General features: G+C 33.8%; 1 protein-coding gene across 1 annotated transcript in view; it reads right to left on the minus strand.

Annotated features, from left to right (window-relative positions):
• ovo (transcriptional regulator ovo) overlaps window positions 1-12,938 on the minus strand; it is a 215,934-nt gene that overhangs the window by 173,361 nt on the left and 29,635 nt on the right. The gene's annotated exons all lie outside the window — the stretch shown is intronic.

A 12,938-nucleotide genomic window follows, 5' to 3' on the forward strand; every position in this document is an offset into this window, starting at 1 on the left:
TGTTTATCTTTTTTGTTGCTCATTTAATGATTTCCATTGATTTTTCATTAACTTAATGCACAAAGTACTGTTGTAAAATTTAAATAAACAATTGTCTGTGGCTCAGAAACGAATTAGTTAATCCAATTTACATTAATTTCCATATGGGAAATTGTTATGGTTTACTAACAGTTCTGTTGATGAACGACCTTCAGGAATGAATTAAATTCTTGAACTGAGGTTTCTGTGTATATAGTTATATGCCGCTGTATATATTTGTTGTATATTTCAACATATATCATAAAAGAAGATTTTTAAAAAGGTAATTTGACAAATTTCTTTTCTTATTTGATTCAATGTCATTTAATGCATCGATCGAAACAGAGTTGTAGCTAGAGTTTTCAGCGCCCAGGAACAACTGAAGATTTCGCGCCCCCTACTGCTTGTCAAGGATGGAAAACATTTAATTCTAAAATGTCGTAACATCAGTTTGGCGCCCCTTGGATTCTGCGCCCGGGGACAGATGCCCCCCTCTAGCTACGCCCCTGGATCGAAAAGTACTTATTAAAAGTCTGCAGGGGAGGAGAAAAAGATACAAGATTTCTTTTAACTAACAAAAAACGTTAACTTATTTTCATTTCGGCTGGAAAAAATTTATTTTTACGTATTTCACAGAATTTTAATGATTAATTTACATGTTCAGTAACATAAGTTTTTACAACTTTGAGAAGTGTTTCCTAACGAGTGCTTTGAATCAAATTGTGATAAGCAGGATAGAATTTCATTAAGTCTGATGATATTCTTTCTCATATCAATATTTAATTCATGCAAATATTTTGAAATAAATTTTGACTTATGTATTTATCTGTTTCTTTCTGCATATAACGCAATAACATCATCACATCTTGTTTATCGCACACTATTTAACCTAGAAAGCTAACTGTGTGTAGACTCTCCAAACTAGAAATGCTTTCAAGACCACTTGACTGAAACGGTGAAAAGCTATAAAATTAACTTCCCCCCCCCAAAAAAAAAAACTTTTGGCATTTCTACTTTTTTTTTTTTTGTGTGTGTGTGTGTGTGTCTTGTTCTTTTTTTTTTTTTTTTTTTTTGTTTTTGTGTGTGTGTGTGTGTGTGTGTGTCTTGCTCTAAAATTAGTCTACCCTGTTAGACAGCGGAACGAATTAGTGTCTCTTCTTTACTTTTTGAGTCAAAGAATGTTAAATAATGAAAGCAAAGTTGCAGGAAACTAAAGCGCTAATGAAATTAATTTCTGCTTCTTGAGGATCGTAAAGACAAAAGTGGTTCAAATTATTTGCAAGCCAAGTTTAAATTTAGCTAACAAACTGGCTCCGCTTTCCTTCGACAATGAACGTAATTTCAGTCAAAAACAAACGCACCAGCTCGTAGTACATCGCTGTAAGTAGGCAACAGCAGATGAGTTTCAGGCACCGGTTGGCTGAAGTTGTCAGCTCTTTCTCTCTTTAGGTCTCGCTCAATAATTAAACGCATTTCATTTGAATATTCTGGTGAAATAAACGAAGCAGTAGAAGTGAAGCGAAGTCTCAACATAAGAAATATCGTGTTAATCAAGCAAACTTTACAAACAAATCCTGTTAAGCTTTTTTTTTTTAAACAACATTATTTTTTTCATAGCCTTGTTACTAAATAGTACATTCACATTTTTAGAAATAAACACAATGTATCTCAGTTTCACTGTATATAAAAACAATCACCCGTGAAACTATTCAAGAAATGACTTTGAAATACCTGCATTCATTGATGGAATTTGTCGATTAAAATTTGCTTTGCATTGAAAGAATGTCCTGAGAACTACCAGAAAAAAATAGCATCAACTGTTTCAATAAATCACTTCAAAATTGTTTACATTATGTCACAAATTATTTTTTTCTGTCCTGAGAGGAAGCTTTTAAATGAAGCTGATAGTATTCCAGAAAAGGATTCCTGAAACTAGAATTCTTTTTTCGTAATTATACTGCTAGTTTTCATCATGCGTTTTAACTTCGTCTACATAACTTTGGTTAATAATTGAAGTGCAATAATTAAAATAGAAATTTAACGGTTTTTCTGGGAGATTAATTGTCGGAGAGTAGCCCTTTGCAAACATCAGTAGCCCTTAAATTTCATTGATATAATCCCTCTTTTCGCCACAGGGCCAACCAGCGGTCAAGCGGTAGAATTGCTGAGCTAGTATTCCTTTAAACATCCTCCACGAAGATAGCCTTTCCGCGCTGTATCGTAAACCAAATACAATTGTACCTCGGCATATGCCAATAATCCTTTCCAGATTAAACCTCGGTATACGTAATTAATCTTTCGTCTGGTATACGTCCAATGTGGTATATGTGCAACATATACCAAACGGGACGTATACCAAACGAACATTGCTGGTAGTTGGGCCCGGGGTTCGAGTCTCGGTGAACGAGCTGGCTGCATGGGCGTTTTCATGGTTTTACCCATATGTAACGTGTATACGAGCCAGATTCCTTTAGAAAGTCCTGTACGAAGGCATCCACTTCTTGGGCAGATAGTCCTCGAAGCTTTGTCATAATCAGATAAACCAAGCCAAACCAAACAAACTTTTCAAAGCAAAAAAATAAAGAGAAAATAATTAATCCATTATTATAAAAAAATTCCGGTTGTTATTATTATAATACTGATTAATTTTTTTTTTTTTTTTTTTTTTTTTTTTTTTTTTTTTATTTTTTAAACACTCCTAAGGAGGACTACTGACCGGGAACCTTGCAGTATGATGTCCGCTCTGCAGAAGCCATAACGGCATTTATTAAGTCTAAATTTAAAAAATAAACTGACTATTACTGATTAATACTAAAATACAAATGCAATGAATGAAGCGCTGCATAGAGTACTGTACATCAGGGTTTATTAAACTGTGGGTCGCAACCCCCAAGGCGGTCGCCAAAAATTTTAGCAGTTTTGATATTTCTTTAACTTATTATAATAATTTTACAATTATCAAATATTTTTACTCAATGTATCTAAAAATAGGTAAAGATAAGACAATACAGACAAAGAAAAAAACGAAAACGTTTCGACGCATTCGTTTTATAATATGATTCATTTTCCTTGCTTTGCATGTGACGCTGTTATTTCGTCTGTTACTTATTTGAACTTTTCACATTGTTCTCTGTCTTAAAATTAGAAATTAAAGTTAATAACTTTTAACTGCAATAGTATACTACAGTACAAGTAAAAAAATTGACAGTTTCACTCAAGCGTGTGTCGGATTTGTGCAATACTTATGGGGTCCTACAAAATTTTTGTAAATATTATTTGGTTCTGGGGGTTGCGAAAAAATCTGAGTGGTAAAAAGTGGTGGCGACTGAAAAAAGTTTAAGAAACCCTACTGTACATGACTGTTTTTTTTTATATCCAAATCAAAAGCAATTTTTTAACATGATCTAACGCCTTTGATTTTTGTTTGGTAATCGATTTTACCTTCTCCGCAATTTTAGCCGATTTAATAGAGTCTTAGTTTTATACTATTCTAGACACCATCGCATTCAGCATACAGTTATGCCCCGGATACGCATGCCATCTTCTTACTTTTTAACTTAAAATGAGTTCCCGCTCACACAGGGATTCAAGGCAATGAAGCCGCTGACCTACTGACCAAGCAGGCAGCCAACTGCACGAATATATTAGAAAGACCAACTAAACTTCCTTGGTCTCATATTAAGCGAACAACTTTGACAAGTCTGCTACAAAATTGGCAAAGTAGATTGACAGAGGCAGAGGTAGAACGAAAGACATTTCGCTTACTGCCAAAAGTTAACATGGAAATAAAGACCCACTGTGCTAGCCTAACACAGTTCTTGACAGATCATGGACCATTCCCAGTATACCTGAACAGATTCAGACTTAGGGATACTCCTTTCTGCGAATGCGGAGAGGAAGGCGACACGGACCATTATTACTTCCATTGTGTACATACAAGAACCTGGGACTTGAAGAAACCAGCGGACTGTGCCTGGGCAATGTGGACGACTAACACACTCAAAAACAGAATAGCCCTTGATAAAATAGAGAAAATCTCAAGACACTGCCTAAGCAGAAAAAACCGTGGATAATATTATAATGTTTCAAATGTTCAGAACTTAAAGCAGATAACCAGAATAACGCTTAGTGCCTTGCAGTTATCAATATGTAAAAACTGTTATTAATATATAATATTCAACCTTGTTACTCTGGAGTCTTCCCTGCCGTGATGGTATATAATTCCGTTTGGTTCATGTCCGTGGTCGGAAGCCATCATAGCGGTGCACTCACTCACTCTTACTTTTTAACAATCTCCTTATTTACCTCCATCATGACCTGACAATTTTCTTCGTTGTGCGACTCTTCTTAATAACTTTCCTAAAACTTATCGTTGAAAAAAAAAAAATCAAGCGAAAGGAAATTAAAAACACTTCAAAATTTAGGGTCATAGCACGAAATGTTTACTGAAGAGAGCAGCAACAGGCGTACTGATGCTCATGGGTAGTCGTCTCGAAAGAGGCAAACAAATGTAGTGCACCCAGTTGTAAATAATCGAACGAGACTTATTCTAAACAAAAATTTTTGCTTTCAAACATAATGTATACCAAGTTGGGCATATTTCAAAGCCAATGTATACCGAGGCAGGACTGTAATCCAACACAGTCTTTACGATCAAGTGTCAAAATGTCGTCAGCTCAGTTTCTTTTAAGTGATAAATTACAAATACAGGTAAACCTTTCTTCTCGAACATCCCAGAAAATGACCAGTACTCTTATAAGGTATTTTCCCTCTCATTCCAGCAAACCTTCATGGTGAAATGGCAGCACACTGGACGCGTATTCGAGAGGTCCGGAGTTCGAGTTCCGGCGAGGCCACTACATATTTTTCAGTTGTCCTGCTTCAAAATAACCTAACGACTCTACAGTGGCGTCCGAACTAAAAGGTGGTGGACAATATTTCGTCACAACCAGAATTTGGAGATTGGGTCCGCTAAACCCAGTCGCCCTTTAAAAGGGGGGTACACGAGATGTTTTCACCCTCCTTCCAGAATGCCTTCGTGTAGTAACGGTAGTACATCGACGCGTATTCGAGAGATCCAGGTTCAAGTCGCGGCGAGGGCATTGCTTATTTTTCTTGCCTCCTGCTTCAAAATAACCTAATGACTCTACACTCTTAAGAATACAAACAAATATCAGTACTGAACACCAGCTTCGAAGTTTGAATAGGACGTTCTTCATCAGCCACACAGTGAAAATGACAACAGAGAAATCGCATAAACCCATCTTTCTGGAGCATCATTATCATTTCTGCAGCTACAAATTTGGTTCTATTTTTAACTTTCGAAACTATAGCTGAGCATATTTACTCACATTAAGCCATTCTTGTTGCTCATTATTATTATCTTTAACATTTTTTCTTCTTGTTCTTCCTGTTATGTCAAAGCTCTATTGTAATATATTATGTTGCTACATTACTAATATGTAATGTGGATACCAGCGAGGTTCCCTTTGAAAATCCTCCAGGAAGACATCACTTCTTTAAGGTAGGTACTACTTCTGGTATGGTTTGCTATAATCAAATAGAGCAAACCAAGCTACAATACTAAAGTAATAAAATACCCAACTCATTAGCATGTAAGGTATTCGAATAAATGTGCAGAAAATGAAGGCTTCCATTACAACTAAATCGCCATTAAATCAAATCTAAATCTTATAGTTTAAACATCGGCGTCATTAGGGAATAGCTATTTCTATATTTCTGAGGTAGTTTATGTTTTAAGTAGATAACTGATATCAAAAACGCACTATAATCACTAAACAACATAATTTCGAATTTCTACATCCCTTGTATTCCTGTCCCCTATATACATCAGTCCTACTCTTTGAACGCAAATTTTAAATGTTTATTATTTATTGCCAGATAAATATAGTTTTCTTGAAACATCTTTTTTTACTACGAATTACTCAGGAAGCAATACGAAACATATTTAATTTTAGAACAACATTATAAATATCATTCCCTAAAAAGGCGTTTCGTAGCATTAATTCTCCGGCAAATGTTGCAGCACATTAAAAATAAAAGTTTTAGACGGCTAATAATCGCTAAAATCCAGTTTGAAAATTCTAATAAGTTTTCTTCTGAAAGTCTATTCCCTGAAGTAATATAACCGGCAAAATATATCTCACAACATGGAATTTCAGAACTATTGTAGTGGATTTTATGTAAGCTGTTGCTGTCCATTACTTCTTCTAATAAAAATGTCACTCAGCTTTCAAAAGATTTAATGAGCACGATAATCACTTTAATTAAAAAATGGTCACAGAAAAAGTCTTAGCCTCTGAATAAAATATTAATGAAATTCTTCTGCAGAGTTGGAAATACTGAGAGATTTGGAATTCTGGTTTTCCAAGCCGCTCACTGCGCTTCGAAAACTTCGGCAATTTATCCTATACAAAAGACAAGCAAATGGAGTTTCTAAAGCGCTTTGCAAGTATAATCGTACATCCTATGACTGAAAATTTATTGTACATCCTATGACTGAAAATTATTAATAAACTTGAAAGCACTATGGGGGAATTTAGTTTTAAAAATAGTAAAGAAAGCATTTACATGTAGTGAGTTGCACTTCCTGAAAAGCCATCCGTTGTATTTTCAAAGCAGGCAAAAATACATTTAGACTAGACCAACACGAGGGCATCAGAAGTTATTTTCTTAAGTTCATTCACACTAAATAATCAGTAAAAATCTTCTTAAATAAAAATGGATTCGTAATCAATCGTAAATGGCAGGAGGACGGAGTTAAAAATTAGTCAAGAGAGCAATCTTAGGCGTAGTTTTTAATAAAACTAAATTGATTTCGAGGGCAGTCAGAGACTGGTTCCTTTCTTTTTTCAGAAGGGAAAAAAATTGCAAAATAGTAGTAGTTTAAAATTTTTAAATTATATTGGCATGCTTCTTTTCTGTTTGATTGAAAATGTGTTTTGCAGAACAAAGCACGGAATTATAATTCCACTGCTGTAGTATCATTAATCAGACAATTTTTAAAAATTAAATAAAATAAATCAAAAAATTAAAACGTAGATTTCCTACGTCAAATGTCGTGTTTAAAGAAACATAATTTTAGTACTTATTAAAAATAAATATCACTTTGTTAACTTCTTCCACGCAAATGTAGTACCAAAATTCTATAATATTAAATTTTGAGCAGCTTTGCTATGTATTTCTGATTCGCCATATAAGTTTCCACAGGCTTAAAAACTTCAGCTCTTTTTTACACCATTTTATGATTCCCTTAATGATAAATTTATTTTTTATTGTCATCACTCTGTTTATTTATGTTGTAAAATTAATTTTAAAAAATATGTATAAATGTTTGGCTGAATGGTATTAAATAAACATCTTGAAAATGCAAGCAAGCTCATTTACGGCTTCCTCCCTTTATGGAGCATTTAGTTATTTAAAATATAAAATTATTACGTATTTATAACTCTAACTTTCTATAAGCACTTTGCATTTGCGAAATCTGCTTTATTGTCAGTAATAGCGAAAGCGGTTGTTTAGGGTCATTTTCTTACAATTTTGTTTAAAATTAGTAATAATAGTTGCTACTATTTTGCTCTGATTTTGAAAAATTTGACTTTTCTTCTCCCCGTTCATATGCCAGTAGTTTTCTTATATTCAAATTTTCCCAGATATTTCCTTCGCATACCAGTGATACTTTTTCAAAAATAAGTGTAAGTTGCAATTTGAAACGACAAAAGCTACTTAATTATCTGCCGCAGTAAGAAGTTAAAAATTAGAATTTACTCTAAACTCTTGATAATATAAAAGGATCGCAACTGTTTTCCGTGTCCAAATAGATATAGGATTCTTAAAAGACTTTTGGAGCTGATTACTTAATTTGCATTAATAACTATTTCGCATACAATAGAATGATTCAAGTTCCCTGAATGAGGATGCGTTAAAAAGTGTAAAACTTTATCTCAAAATTGCCCCGTAAGTTTGAAAAGCGGGAATATAAGCGATGTTATTAACTTCATAAATTATCTGCAGTTTTTTTTCTCTTTCTTTTCGTTTTTTCAACCTCTCCCCGCATGGAAATCGAACCAGAATCCAGTCGAACCAGAACTTGCCAGATATATTAACTTAGTTTTATAGTTAACAGAAAAATAGCGAGTATTTTTCAGACAGAAAAAGTAAAATTGAGAAAGGCGATGGAGGAAAATATTGGTACATTATATTACATTTGCATCCTCAGTGAATTTCGCAAATATCTTGTTAGTAATTAAAAGTATTTTGCTGTCTTAGAGTTTGCTTTTCATTTCTCGCCCTTTTTGTACTCTAATATATGAAAATGGAGTTTCTGTCCCTATAGTCTTATATGATTACGATTTGTCTTTTGGCAAACTACCCCCCTCAGAAGTTTGTGCACATTTATGTGAATCACCCTGTATATTTGGCTCTACCTTCAGAAATTTAAAACAATATCACTGATAATTGACTTGTAGCTTCACATGGGCATCCATAAAGTCTTTCCACTTTAAGCCCTAAAATTGAAGGACACATTTTATGGTAAAATGCCTTTAGAACGACATTTAAATTTTTTTAAGTGTAAAATTTTGGGTTTGTTCTCGATGGTGCTATATCTGGAATGCTATTAATCGAAGACAATCTGAAATACGTATTATTGCACAAACTTTAAAGGACTCCCATTCGTGAATGCACCCTTAAATATGTGGAAAATAAAACACTGCGTGCCAACACACATTTCAAACTGAACCTCCTACTTGGTTAACTCTCGTTAGAAATTTCAAAATTCGCATAACATTGTTCTCATTCATTGTTTCTTTAGAAAGCATTTATTGAGTTTAAGAAGTATTTGCACGCGTCATAATAGACTTATTTTAGAATACGGGGATTTTTACATTTTTATTTCCAAGCAGTTTACTATGAAGTATGAAATAGTGCTGAACTTCTCTTGTGTTAGCAAAATTTAATAAACATATTTGGGTAAGAAAAGTACAAAGTTCAATCTTCCTTCAGTCGAAGGAGCTGACGAGAACGGAACTGGACTAAGCTCGAGCACTCTTTGTGGATAGTCGGTAAATATAATAATAAGATAATTTGTTTTAGGACCAAAGTATTAAGAGAAGAATTGGCATGGAGATGCGGAGGGAAAACAGCAGCAAGAGGCATGAAATTTCTGAGATCAAAATTTAAGTAATCGCATTGTCTATGCTCCTCTAGGAAAATTATGACATACTAACACATTACTCCGGTAATGGAATCAGATCTGAAACTGCCAAACCGTTTCCTGGGTGGGTATAGACGGCAAATGAGGCATACCATCCGACTCTCTCACGACACGTCCACACTTTTGGAAAAGATATTGAGATTTCGGGTTTCAGCCCGAACGAAGCGTGGTGAAGCGTTGAGATAAGGACGGATGAAAATTCTCCACGCTTTTAAAAAAGAGTACCCACCGGGCCATTGACCAGAATAGGTTCATCTGCCTAAGGGAAACGCACCGTCAAAGGCAGTGAACACAAAACTGCATCCGCAGCTTACAGAAGTCGACGCTCTCTCTCTCTTCTATCGGCGTGACTACGGTGTTGATGGAGAAAGAGTGAACGGCCCTTGCTAGTTGGTTGTTGACCTTATCTCAGATGAAGGCACTAACTCCGTCGGCTTCAGACCGTTACCTGTCCAACCGGTGGTTAAGGTCGTTGCCGGCATAGTGTTCTACTGTGCCTCGGCAACTCTTCTCTCTTCTATACCTGGTATTCCCTTTACCCCCTTTACTTTCGCTTTTGCTGATGGTCATGGAATGCAGGAGAACTGGTCGTGCCAGCGTTCGTAGAAGCATTTGTACTTATGGCCCTAACCCACTGCTTCGCAAAGCGCCTCATCTGAATATTAGATGCATTCCGGTGTTGGAAATTTGCATGGGGTATATAATTATGAGCCGTGTTTAGACGGAATTCACCTGACGTAGACGGCGTTGTTGATAACTTGTAGATTTGTTGATGTCACCTTGATAATTAACAATATATAATTTTAGGACTAAAAAAAATCTTAATATGCATAAAAATATGCAAAAGGATACAAGATTTCATTCTAAATAACTTATAAATGATGCAATATAGCATTCCCTAAGTCTTTTTGTATAAATTTAAATGCTGAGGCCATGATTTTAGGTGCGACTGTATTATACTGAATTCATGGTTGTTAATGATCATAAAATTATACGGACACAAGAAAATAATTCATAGCAAACAAATGTAAAAATAATAGTCTGTGATTTAGTCATATTACATTAATTTTTAAAATACATTAGTTACAAAAACGCAAAATTATTACCTGTTATTTATCTTATACTTATAAATATACACATTATTTATGCACTAGTTTAGTATTATAGATGACAAACTATAATGATCTCATCTGAATACTCAGAAGCGCATAAATACACAAAAGTACTTTGAAGTGACTGGATGTAGAATTTTAGCGTATAAGCAACATCGAATGCCGAGATTTATTTAAAATCCAAAATGATATAATGGTATTCCATAATCATGACATAATCCATAATCATCTCTTTAAATAAGTTAAAAGCCTAAAAATAATGTACTAACACCAGCATCTTGTTATTCGATTTTGGTGATATCATATTTTTTTCTAAAATAAATTGCCATCTAGACGGTTACGGTAGCCGACTGGAGTAACGAAGGGACGGGTTCGAATCGCAGAGAAGGTATGGCTGTAACTGTCCGTCCCTTTAATAAGAAATAAAGGTGGCCCACCTATTAGGAGCTTTATAGGAGGTAACGGTAGCCCACATACATCAACTTATTGGCTTCCACAATCAGGTAATATACCGTTACACAATAAAGTGGTTAACACTTCCGGCCTTAGCAAAGGCCAAGCCTAAGTCGGCTAAGTGCCCGACATTGGAATAAAAAAAAGTAAATCATTTACTTTTTTGGACGCAAAAAAACTATAAGTATTTTATGTTAATTTAAATCAAAACATAAACACTTTTTGCATATAAAACATAATTTGCTGATTAATGTTTAAACGGTAGTTACACAAAATGTGGTATTCTGAATTAAAAGAAAATCATCTCGTTTTAAAGCGTGTAAACTTTTAAAAAAGATCTAAAAAAATAAATAAATAAAATTTTTTTAAAAAAATCTGAAAGGTTTCAGATTTTAAATTACGTCTAAAGGGACCTTTTTTTAACGCTTTCTGTGTTACCTTTATTTATTAAATATCATGTTCCTTGCACTTAAACCATAAAATTCAGTTCAAAAGCAATGTCGCAAAATGATTTTAAAATGAGCATATCTTTAGAATTTCCATTACATAGTTCTACGCGCTGGAGATAAAAAGGGTTCCCCCCCCCCGTAGAGTATTGCCATTGCTCGCTTTTAAATCGCTGAGTTTGTTAATAAAAAATTTGTTAAAGTTTTACAAAATATGAAATCGATAATAAAACAAATTCCAAATTCCAAATTTGGGCTTTCAGATGCCCATATTTGCAGTAGGATTACGTCATTCAAAATTGGATAGCTCTAGGTACGGTTGTTTTATCACAATGCGAGAAACATACATACATTTATGCAGATTCTTCCATATTTAATATCTTCAAATATAATGCAGGGCGATTGTATTTGGTGGCAATGATTTGAAAAGTGATACAGCCTTTTAAAGTTTTTAATGCAAATTCGCAAAACGAAAACAATAGTCCTTCAGGGCCCCTGTGAACTAAAAACAAATTAACGTTTATTTTACTAACTTTTCTACTCCTTTGTTGCGTTGATTTAATGATTGCAAGGCACTTTTTACATTGCTTTAAACTCAATAATACAGAATTCAATTGTTGAACACATTTTTCTCTTTAAATTATTCATTAAGTGAAATGAAATTTGTTTTATATCTTCGTCATGTGTTTTAATTAACTTTTATTAGTCCAAAGGGGCTTTGTCCCTGTAGGAATATTGTTTTCGTTTTGCGATTTTGCGTTGAAAACTTTAAAAGGCTGTATCACTTTTCAAATCGTTGCCACCAAATACAATCGCCCAGCATTATATTTGAAGAAATTAAATAATGAAGAATCTGCACAAATGTATGTATGTTTCTCGCATTGTGATAAAACAACGGTACCTACAGCCATCCAATTTTGAATGACGTAATCTTAGTGCGAATATGGGCATCTGAAAGCTTAAATTTGAAATTTGGAATTTGTTTTATGATAGATTTCATATTTTGTAAAACTTTAACGAATTTTTTATTAACAAACTCAACTATTTAAAAGCGAGCAATGGCAATATTCTACGGGGGGGGATACCTTTTTAATTTCCAGCGCGCGAGACTGTGTATCAGAAATTCTAAAGATACGCTCACTTTAAAACTATTTTGTGGCATTGCTGTTGAACTGAATTTTATGGTTTAAGTGCAAAGAACATGATATTTAATAAATAAAGTTAAAACACAAAACGTTCAAAAAAAGCCCTTTTGGACTTAATTTAAAATCTGAAACCTTTCAGATTTTTTATTCCCTATTTTTTTTTTCAAGTTTTAGTCAAAGGTATTGCTAATAATTGCGACTATTAATTACAAATCAGTCTCTCGTATGATCAAAAAGGTAACTAATTTAGTTTTCGACGCTCATGAAATCAAAATGCATGAAAAACATTTCCTTTCCCCAAGAAATAAGTTTAAAATGCGACAAAATATTTTGTTAATAAACTGCATCTGTATATTAACAAGATTTCTACAGACCTTTCTTTTTAATGACATTTTATGTTTTTCGGTTATAGAGATTTTGCTTTTTTACAAAAATATGTTTATAGCTTCTTAAATGTTTGTATATAAATCTATTCACTTAATTTTTAAGCGAAAATTGAAGAGTAGTTTAATTGTAGGGAAATTAATGC

The sequence above is a fragment of the Stegodyphus dumicola genome, chromosome X1 (genome assembly GCF_044657685.1).
Source record: "Stegodyphus dumicola isolate Sdum_Otavi_A_Nest chromosome X1, ASM4465768v1".
NCBI lineage: Eukaryota > Metazoa > Arthropoda > Arachnida > Araneae > Eresidae > Stegodyphus > Stegodyphus dumicola.